This window comes from Amblyomma mixtum, chromosome 5 (assembly GCF_055824585.1).
Source record: "Amblyomma mixtum isolate Tamu chromosome 5, ASM5582458v1, whole genome shotgun sequence".
NCBI lineage: Eukaryota > Metazoa > Arthropoda > Arachnida > Ixodida > Ixodidae > Amblyomma > Amblyomma mixtum.
In genome coordinates this window covers 21,827,396-21,837,328 of record NC_143016.1, presented here as the reverse complement: position 1 = coordinate 21,837,328, position 9,933 = coordinate 21,827,396, and positions in this window count along the sequence as shown.

The window sequence follows — 9,933 nt, the reverse complement described above, 5'->3', positions numbered from 1 at the left end:
TTGTGTGTAGTCGCGTTGAGCTCTTTTGAAAGCACACCCATAGACGTGCAAGACAAGAACGGCCAAGAGAATTCGAGGCTTTGCGGAGAAAAGCCTCACACGGCGGCTGTTACGCAACAGTGAGACGGCACCGCTTTTTTTCTTTCTTTCGTCTACCTTTATATTCGCGGCTACACCCCCAGTGGGGTATACCGTGCCCCGTATGCACGCGATGTCGAGGCTTCCGTGGTAAAAATAGACACCCGCCCTGCCAGATAAGAGCTGCGGAGGAGCTGCAATGTGAAAGGGTGTTCAGAAGGAATGCGTAAGGCCTTAGGTGAAGGGAAAAATGGGAAAGGACAGATAAAGCAGCCTGGAGTTTTTTTTTTTTTTTGTTCTGGAAGTGCTTTTTCGGGGGATGTTTTCATGACCATCGCGACGTTGCTCAGAACTTCCAAGTACTCAACCTGCGAAAAAGAGGAAGACGTAGTTTCTAATTCAGCGTACGCACGTCGAGGGAGATTTCTGAAAAGATTGCACACTTTCGGTCTTCGACATCTACCTTTGTGCGCATGCTGCTGCAAAGAGAAAAGGGAAAGCTTCAGCGGCTGCCCCTCGGGCTACCATTATATGGCGGACGTACTGATCGCCCGAAGCGGTTTAGCGCGGCCGTTGCATTAGGGGGCGCTGCCGAACATTTCGCCCACGCTAAGGCGTCGGCGAGGGCGGCGCGCATGTCGTCATGGCAATACGTGGGAAAGATAGAAGCGCAAATCAACCTTGCTGCTCTTCGCGTGCAAGCATCGTTGCTGTTCGTGAGTAGTGTGAGGACACAGTGGCGAAGGACTCTGTATACAGGCTTTGCTTGCAGGCTGGGGCAGCACCCGGCCGATACATAGGTGTGAAAGCGGCCGTCTGTGTCAACAATGGGCCTATACTCGGAACGAAAATTGCATTTCGACCGAACCAACTGAAAAGTACTCGTGTGAAACGATGCTCACGGCGCGTGACCGTCGTGTTTCGTTGGATAGAATGCAGAGTGGCAGTGGAACTTAAGCTTTTCCCACTCACGTGCACGAAGAAAAAGGAGAGAGAGAACTGAAACTACCTCCTGCGTCAATGTTCTTAGATTCAGTTTCACAGCTTCCTATACCGATGAATGGATGGAAGATAGGAGCGTCCCCTTTGAAACGGGTAGGTGAAAATTGCCACCATGCTCTGCATATTTTCTTTATTTCTGTTTAACTGTGCTGTAAATTATGATTAAAATTCGCCATTTTCTTTCACTACGGTTTCCTACACTTATGCCACCTCTCGGTTTTTCAGCCACCAATCCTCCAATCGCTTTTTGCTAACTTCCACTGCAGATTTATTTACGTGACCATTGTTATCTTTAAACCCTAGTTCCTCAGGAAGAGTGACTGTACCTGCATCGACATCCGGATGGATACCATCACATTTGAGTATGAGGCGTTCAATTGTTTCTACAGATCTACCACACATACCATACGTGTCATCATCTTCGTTAATTTTTTTGTAGCTGCGTGTTCTAAGACCTAGCTTCAAAGAGTAGGGCACTGCCTCTTGAGTTATCATGGAACAATTCCTTCCTGATCTGCCTTTTCCAGTATCGATATAGTTATACACTGTGCTTCTTTTTCATTGAATTAATCCAATTTTTAACTCCCGTGTTCTTAAACTCTCGTTTAATGCTCTTTCTTTCTACGTCCTCGTGTCCGGCATACTTACTGGTTAGTTTCGTAGTTTTTTTTTTCCGTCACTGTGAGTCAACGCTCTTTCTGTATAAATATTTCAATACCTTTGCTGCCCACCTGTTATCGTCCGATTTTCTCGGGCGTTCTTCGTATAGTATTTTACTCTGAGCTTCTCGTGCTTCGAACGATGCTCTCGCTGGCGTGCCTGCTGTGGACGTCGCTGGAACTGACGGCGCTGCAGTCGCGTTTTGCTACACGTCTCGCGCGTTGTCTGTGACGCCTCTGTAAAGACAGGCTGTTCCGCCCCCATACCTGCAGGCAAAGTAATTTTTTCGGCGTGAACAAATAAGAATATGGTCTAGCTGGTGTTGGTTCATTGTGAAAATACCACGCTGTTTGGAGGGCCCAAGGGTTCGCACAATGAGTTTGGGATGAACGACATGGTAGTAAACGAGGTGCACTTCACCTTCTTACGTATTGTGTGTGGCTCATGTCGTCCAAGCACTTCAGTGCGTTCTTTTCATCGGTTTTAACACTTAACACCTATCGGATGTATTGACAGAACTGTTTTAGTGTACAGGCATCGAGCTGTGCAATATCATGCCACGGGCTGATAACATGAACACCAGGCGCAGCAAAGGTAGGCGATCAACCACTGAATTTTGAATTCCTTTGTCTGTAACTTCTCAAGAGTGCTGCCTTCAGTGCCAAGACCGTGCTCTTTTTTCTACCACGCGGCAGTTGTCTATGATTAACAGTTTCCGACTTCGCCGCCTGTAGATAATGTTAAGCATGTCAAGTGTACTAGAGCTGTACAGCAGACGCAAGAAAACTTAAAAACCTACGGCTTTACATATCAGCTTGCCGCCAAAATCAGCCTTCAGGACGGGAATACTTTTCGTGAAGGATTACTTTCTTCTGACGCGAAGCGCAGGATTGTAAAAAAAAAAAGAAAGAAAAGTTAAACTCAGATTAGACCCCTGGCAAAGGGGAAAACGAGTGCTAGTTGGTTCACAATGTGCTTTTGCAATTGTTGCATTAGCTTCGAATGCTGATGACACTCACGAGTGTGTGACGATTGTGTTTATGACACGGCAAGTGGTTATTTCGTGAGAAAATATGCTGGCACAAGTTCCAACAGCTTGTTGTGCAGCACGTTTGCGGGGAGCATCCCAAAAGCGTTCGCTCTTTGTTCGGCTTGCCGCACGCTTGTGGCTCTGGACTCTCGCCTACACGCTGCGGTCAGAGCAAGACGCTCCGTATCGACTGCATCCATGGCCCTCCCGCATTGCGACCGAAGCGCCACGTCTCCGGTAGCGGCTTTATCGTAACTGCTGCAGTTGCTACTGTGGAGGCGTGCAGAGCGCCTTGTCGGGAAGTCATTTCAGGACGTTTTCTTCGGAGATGTTTCGAAGTGCTCGATGCCGTCTTTTCTTCCTGACTGCTGGATTGCCGTCACTACTACGTGACAATATTATTACGGCAACAGACTGGATTCCATCAGAAGTGAAACGTAGTTAGGCGGGGTAGAAAGTAACGTTGGGAGATGAGACAAGAGGGAAGAAGGATTGCAATAGCTGGGATAACTTTGTGGTGGGTGACGGAGGGCAGGACTATTTGGCAGTCGTTGGGAGAGATCTTTGTCCTATTGGTACGCAATTGGGTTGATGGTAATAAATCGTTTGGTTGGACTCACTCACTCACTCACTCACTCACTCACTCACTCACTCACTCACTCACTCACTCACTCACTCACTCACTCACTCACTCACTCACTCACTCACTCACTCACTCACTCACTCACTCACTCACTCACTCACTCACTCACTCACTCACTCACTCACTCACTCACTCACTCACTCACTCACTCACTCACTCACTCACTCACTCACTCACTCACTCACTCTCGCTCACTCTCACTCACTCACTCACTCACTCATCTTCTTTCTTTCTTTCTTTCTTTCTTTCTTTCTTTCTTTCTTTCTTTCTTTCTTTCTTTCTTTCTTTCTTTCTTTCTTTCTTTCTTTCTTTCTTTCTTTCTTTCTTTCTTTCTTTCTTTCTTTCTTTCTTTCTTTCTTTCTTTCTTTCTTTCTTTCTTTCTTTATTTACTTCTTTCTTTCTTTCTATCTATCTTTCTTTCTTTTTTCTTTCTTTTGTTCTTTCTTTCTTTCTTTCTTTCTTTCTTTCTTTCTTTCTTTCTTTCTTTCTTTCTTTCTTTCTTTTTTCAACACTGCAAACCTTACATAGGTCCAAGCAGGGTGGGTAAAACGGCAAACAAAACAATAATAACAAAGTTAGTTAACATCAAAGTGTGGCGAAAGGCAATAAAGAATCATTCCAGTCCGTTGCGGTGCGAGGAAAAAATGAAAACTTGAATAAATCTGTTCGTGCAAAATACGGCGTCAGAGAATTGAGATGATGGCGGCGTGTATACCTCGACGTTGAAAGCGACAGATATGGGGCAGGGTTAATAGCTAATTCTTGTTTCCAAAGCAAGCAAAGAAATTCCAAACGTAAATTTTTTCTTCGGTGTGCAAGACATTGAATACCATTAACCTGCATTATTTCAGAGGGTGAGTCATGCGGGGAAAATTTAGAGTAAATAAACCTTACAGCTTTTCTCTGTACCTTTTCAAGGCGGGTGATATTGTGTTTAGTAAACCGGTCCCAGACAATGCATGCGTATTCGAGTTTCGGTCTAATTAGTGAATTGTAAGCAAGTAATTTTACGCTAGGGGGAGAAGTTTTAAGCTTATGTCTTAAGAAGTATAGTTTGCGGAGTGCGGAAGAGCAGATGTTATCTATATGTAGATTCCATGATAAAGGGTTAGTAAGTGTGACACCCAAATACTTATATTTAGTCTCTTCCAGCAAAGGCTACGAACCTAGCCTGTAGTTATAAGAAAGCGGAGCTTTTTTGCGAGAGAAGCGAAGAAAGACGGTCTTATTAGTGTTAAGTTTCATGTCCCACGTTTCACACCATTCAAAAATCTTAGCAAGAGAGGAGTTAAGATGGATTTGGTCGTCAATTGAAGTTATGTCATGAAAGAGCACACAATCATCCGCAAACAACCTGATTTGCACATTCGGATCAAGTTCAGTGGTAATGTCATTAATATACAATAAAAATAATAATGGCCCCAGCACACTTCCTTGGGGCACGCCAGAGCCGACTGGAAGGCAACCTGATTGTTGCTCATTAACTACGTACTGTACGCATAAAGAATGCACTGCAGTACACGAAATAAAGACTAGTGGCAGGCATGCCTTGGCGGTACGAGTACCACACATAAAGGCAACTTCCTCGTAAATGTGTCAAATTAGGCAGCAAGCGCCTATACGCCATTTTTGTTGACGGTCCGTACTGTTACACTATGGTTCAGGATGCAACAATTAACCAGGACTAACCATGTAGGTCAACTGCAGTTGTCGAGAACGTGGCTGAAATTCTCTCCTCCTGCGAGGCCACTGCCACGGCGTAATGTTGCGGCATAGGTCTGGGAGGTTCCGCATGCAGCGAGTCACGTGTAAGATTTTCTCTATTTTTCTACTTTTTCGGGAATTAAACTATCGGGCCACACTGCGCGGCTATTTTGAATCAAGTTGCCACCTGTCGCTAGTAGTTTCCTAATTGCAAAGGCTATTGGCCCAGATGTGCTGCAACTCTCGAGGTGCAATAAATGAGAGCCCTGAGCAACGCATTTCTTTTTTCAACTTGATGTTACACTGCGCTTGTTTGAGAGCCAGGGACTGATGGAAACTGAATTCACTTACTACAAGTTGGCGCCTGTAACCTGTTCTTCAGTTATTTGCCGTCGGTCATTAAATAAGAGTGAAAGAAAGGAGGAAAAAAAATTGAAAGAAACAACGTTAAACCCTGACAGAAGCCTCAAGTTGAAAACAAATGACTCAAGTTAGAACTTTTGTCTCAACAATCTCTATTGTTTCGTAGGTGAAGACTTTTCACCAATAAACGAGCGACTGTGTCCCACGCAATCACCCGGGAGTGACTTTGGCTCCTAAGCCTCTTTGTCTCTGCGTGGTATTCCTATGAGGTGTGTTCATTTGGGACTGAAGGGCCCTGGTCTTCGAGAAACTGACTTTTACTTTATTTTACAACTTCCAAGAGCAACGAAATTACCCTTTTGGCACAAAGTAAATAAATAGACCACGCGTACATTCAATAGGACTCGGAGTCAACGGCCTTCCCAACCATCTCTTAGGCCCCGACCACCGTTCTGAAATTCAATTAGGCTCCAGCACTGCGCCTCCGAACTCTTTTGAGAAGGAAAAGGCTTGCGACCGACGGGAGCTTGTGAAAGGAGTTTGGTGGTAGGTCGACGAGCAGTAAAAGAAATAGAGGCGAATGACTGCAGGAAACTATAGGCTGCGGAACAGAGTCAACTATGCGCCAGACTTGTTCCAAGCTCTTAGTTTTTGCTTATTTCTGGCGTACCGTAATGAACCGCATGTTCAGATGAGCAAGGCCAGCGTACCTAGATGGCATAAAATGACGCCTTGCTCGCCGTCATACAGCGCTTCCTATCAGAGTTACAGCACAGAAACACGAAAAAAGAGCAAGGAAAGAAGACCAAATTAAGCCGGGAATTTCGCACTATAGCGACGGCGTAATCAAAATTTAATCTAGAAGAAAGCACGGAAATAGGATTTGTGTGGAGACCCTGGTAGTGTGATTTGGGACTTCTTTGCTATTATGCTGCTGTATTAGGCAGAGACCGCACCTTAACGTTAGCTAAAAGGATGATAGCCGTCGTTGCTTCGAAGGTACCTATACATTGGCAGATATATGACACGTGCCATTCCAGAAAGCCAATGGCCGTCAAGAATAACCTGAGCTCCAATGTATACTTTATGCCTTGCTACATCATGGATGTAAAAAGTCATTATATGAGACACGCTAGTAGTAAACTGGGCAGTCCATCCCAAAAAGCTGCTCCTCATTGCCACTTTTTAACGGGCTGCGCTGTCAGCGAGAAAGCGAACCCAGCGCTCCTCAAAATGTAAAAAAAAAAAAGAAACGCGAACGACGGAACAGTTTCTTTTTAGTTTACTTAAATGTACACTTTAAATACTGCGTACATTTCCGCCAGGTATTTCTCAGTGGAGACCAATGCTGGTGTGGTCTATAAGGGCAGCAATACTGAGGAGGTTTTGATCGCAGAAGGTAGGGGTGTGTAAAGAGGAAAAACCAGGAAAGGTTAATAAAATATGCCTGAGGTCTACTGCAGGAACCGTGAAAAAATGCTTGTTGAAACACTTCCGAGAGTGTGTAGTGATCACAGGTGCCAGAGTAGCGTCCAAGCGCCTTCACTTGAGCGCCACTTTCTCACGGCAGTTCATCCCTGGGGAGATGGCATTAACACCCACTCAGTCAAGTCGACTCACGTGAGAACTGTCGCAAGGCCTTGAAGGCTACGTATTTCTGGATATGAGCCGAAGATAAATATTTCGATAGACTTCTAGCAACTATTCGTTGAAGCGTGGGTGTTCGACCACCTTAGGAGATAGCTGCGTATCTATGTGTACTGTTTTTTTTTTTTCACGCAGGGCTAAACGCTTTTAGCTTAAGTACTGAGCGGCGAAGGTGTTCTGTGTTGCTGGTGTCGACGCAGGCAACATCAGGCAGACGCTTGTGGGAACAAGTTGTCGGCACAATGAGTCCTCTCAGCCTCCGTGCGATAAATGATTCACTGAAACTTGATGGGGAAAAATTTTGCAGTAAAAGCTTTCACTTTGAATAAGAAGGTCGCCGAATTTATAGGAGAAATAACACTGAGGGCGCTCCTAAGAAGAGTGACATTCTATGAATCATCATCATCATCATCATCATCATAATCATCATCATCAGCCTGACTATGAATACGACACGAGAAGCGACTTGTGATTGCTATGACTGTAGCCTCAGTTGAAGCTGAGGCACACTCTTGCCGGCAAGGTCACCCTGTGCTTAGGGACGGGCTGAACAACACCGCTGGTTTGTGGGAATCTCGAAGCGTCTTACTATCACCACCAAGCACGTAAAATCCACTATGAGTTCTGTCTTGAAGAAGCTGGGGTCAATCTGTCCCAACGAATTTACTCGCCTCATCACTCCACGTTGCCTGGCTTGACTTAATGAGCCTTCCTAGTATGGCTGAGCACCGACTAGATAGCAGTGTTGGTCCTAAAGGGTATTCGCCTCAATATAGCAGCACTCAAGGCCTGGATATTGATTCGCTGACACTTGTGAGCATCTAGGCATCTTTCCACACAAATGGAAATTGATGGAAGCAACATGTTACGTTTGCAACTCGTTACAACTGAAGTGTATAGAATTTCGGACTCTTAAAAGAAGCAGAGAAGGGATTTCAAAAGGGCTGCTTCCATCGAATGCCAATTTTTACAGCTAATTTTGTGCACTCCATTAGACGATAAAACTTTCTTGCTGACATCTCGTTCACACCAAAAAGAGGCAGGATCTTTTAGTAGAATACGCCAGCGCCTTTATGGGCTCCTTGTGCCACGCCATGTAGCTGCGCCGGGCTTGACGTCGGTCACACTGCTGTCCTGTCCCATTTCCTAAGGCATTGATTCAGGTTGCCGAACAATTCCTTCGGACGCTTTGAAAATGAGGAAAATTATAAAGAAGTGAAAAAAATCGGTGACTACAATGCGAAACGAATTGGGTAACTTTGTGTTTACGCATATAGATTGCGAGCGTCAACCCATGAATTAGCCAACGATGGGAGATTAAAAACTTGGCTCATTTAATTACGTGGGTTAAACCCGCTCGGCTGTCGCGCAGTGCATTGCTGTCGACATAGTGTGTGATTATTCACAGCCCGTAAAGGATGAAGCAACACGTAGTAATGATGTCGCCACGTCCGCGCATACTCTGAAGGCAAATGATAAATTTAACACAGTTCTGCTTTACTTAGGTCTCTCTATGAACAGGCTGAAATCCTCAATGAAGGGTGCGGGAAATTGGGACTTCCAATGAGGACACGCGAGCTTTATGAACCAAGAACGCTCATCCGGCGTTCAGCGTGGCTGCACGCCAATGCCATTCGCATAAGAAAGGCTCTTCCGGAGCATGCCAATGAATGCGCATGTGTTGCAAGGGTATTAATTTCCCGGCCAAATGACGGCCGGAGACTCCTGTGTTTGGCAACACTGGTTTCGCAAGGTGTGTCGGCTTGTGTGTTTTGCTCTCGCTTTCTTATTAGCCCTAAACTTTATTTTTTGAATTTCGTCCTTTTAATAAGGTAGATCCTGGGCCGGGTCTAGAAACCTGCTTTCTGCTAAGCTTTGTTCGTGCGTATAGTCGCAAATACAGTAACCATTTTTATGCTTGCTTTGTTCTTTCAATCATAAATAACGACGGTTCTTTGAAAACCAGCATTTCTTGAACGTTAATCAAGGTTTTCGATACCCGAAAACGCGAACTGATTTTTAAGCAAAAAGGCAAGGGTAAGAGAGGCGGTCCTCAACACCATCGCTTGTTCTGTAGTGGAGTTAATCTAATGCTGGACTTGAACTTTTAGTTTAATTAAAGATTGACCACGGTATTCTCAGCTCTACTCCGCTGTTTCTTTGCCCTGAGGCCCGTCGAGATAGATCATCACTGCATGATGATATTTGTTTGACAAACTGCCGAACTTCAGATGATCGAAAAACAAGTGCTAGGTTTAAAACACGAAAAGTGAACAGAGTTTAATCTTTGAGTTTAAAACTGTATTTCTGCGAAGGTTTTTAATGTTTTGTTTGTTTGTGATCAATGCCGCTGTCACGCGGCTTCATCACTTTGTTTGCGACCTGAGATGAGACCAGATTTATCTCGAATGTTCCTAGCCAAGCGCAACTGCTTCTAGATAGTTCGTGATCGTCACTTTTCGCACCTTACTTTGAAAGTTCCTTGTCAGCTTTAAATTTAGCAGGGCCGAGAGCGATGGTGATTCTGTCCTACGACATGTCAGCCAAGCGCATCCGCTTAAGCGAGTGCGCTTGGCTACCGCTGATTTGCTCAGTACCATGTGGGCGCAGCTCAGCACAATAAAGCGTTTGTTTTGAGCATGTTTCAGTGACGCGTAAGCACACCAGCCTGTTCGCCTGTTGTCTCCGGTGTATGCACCATGTGAAAATATCACGGAAGACCTAGTGAACAGGGTTATGAGAACTGTTTGAAAAGAACAGTTCGGGAGCCGAAAGGGCTGATTAAATTGCTTCCCGCGAAAGCATG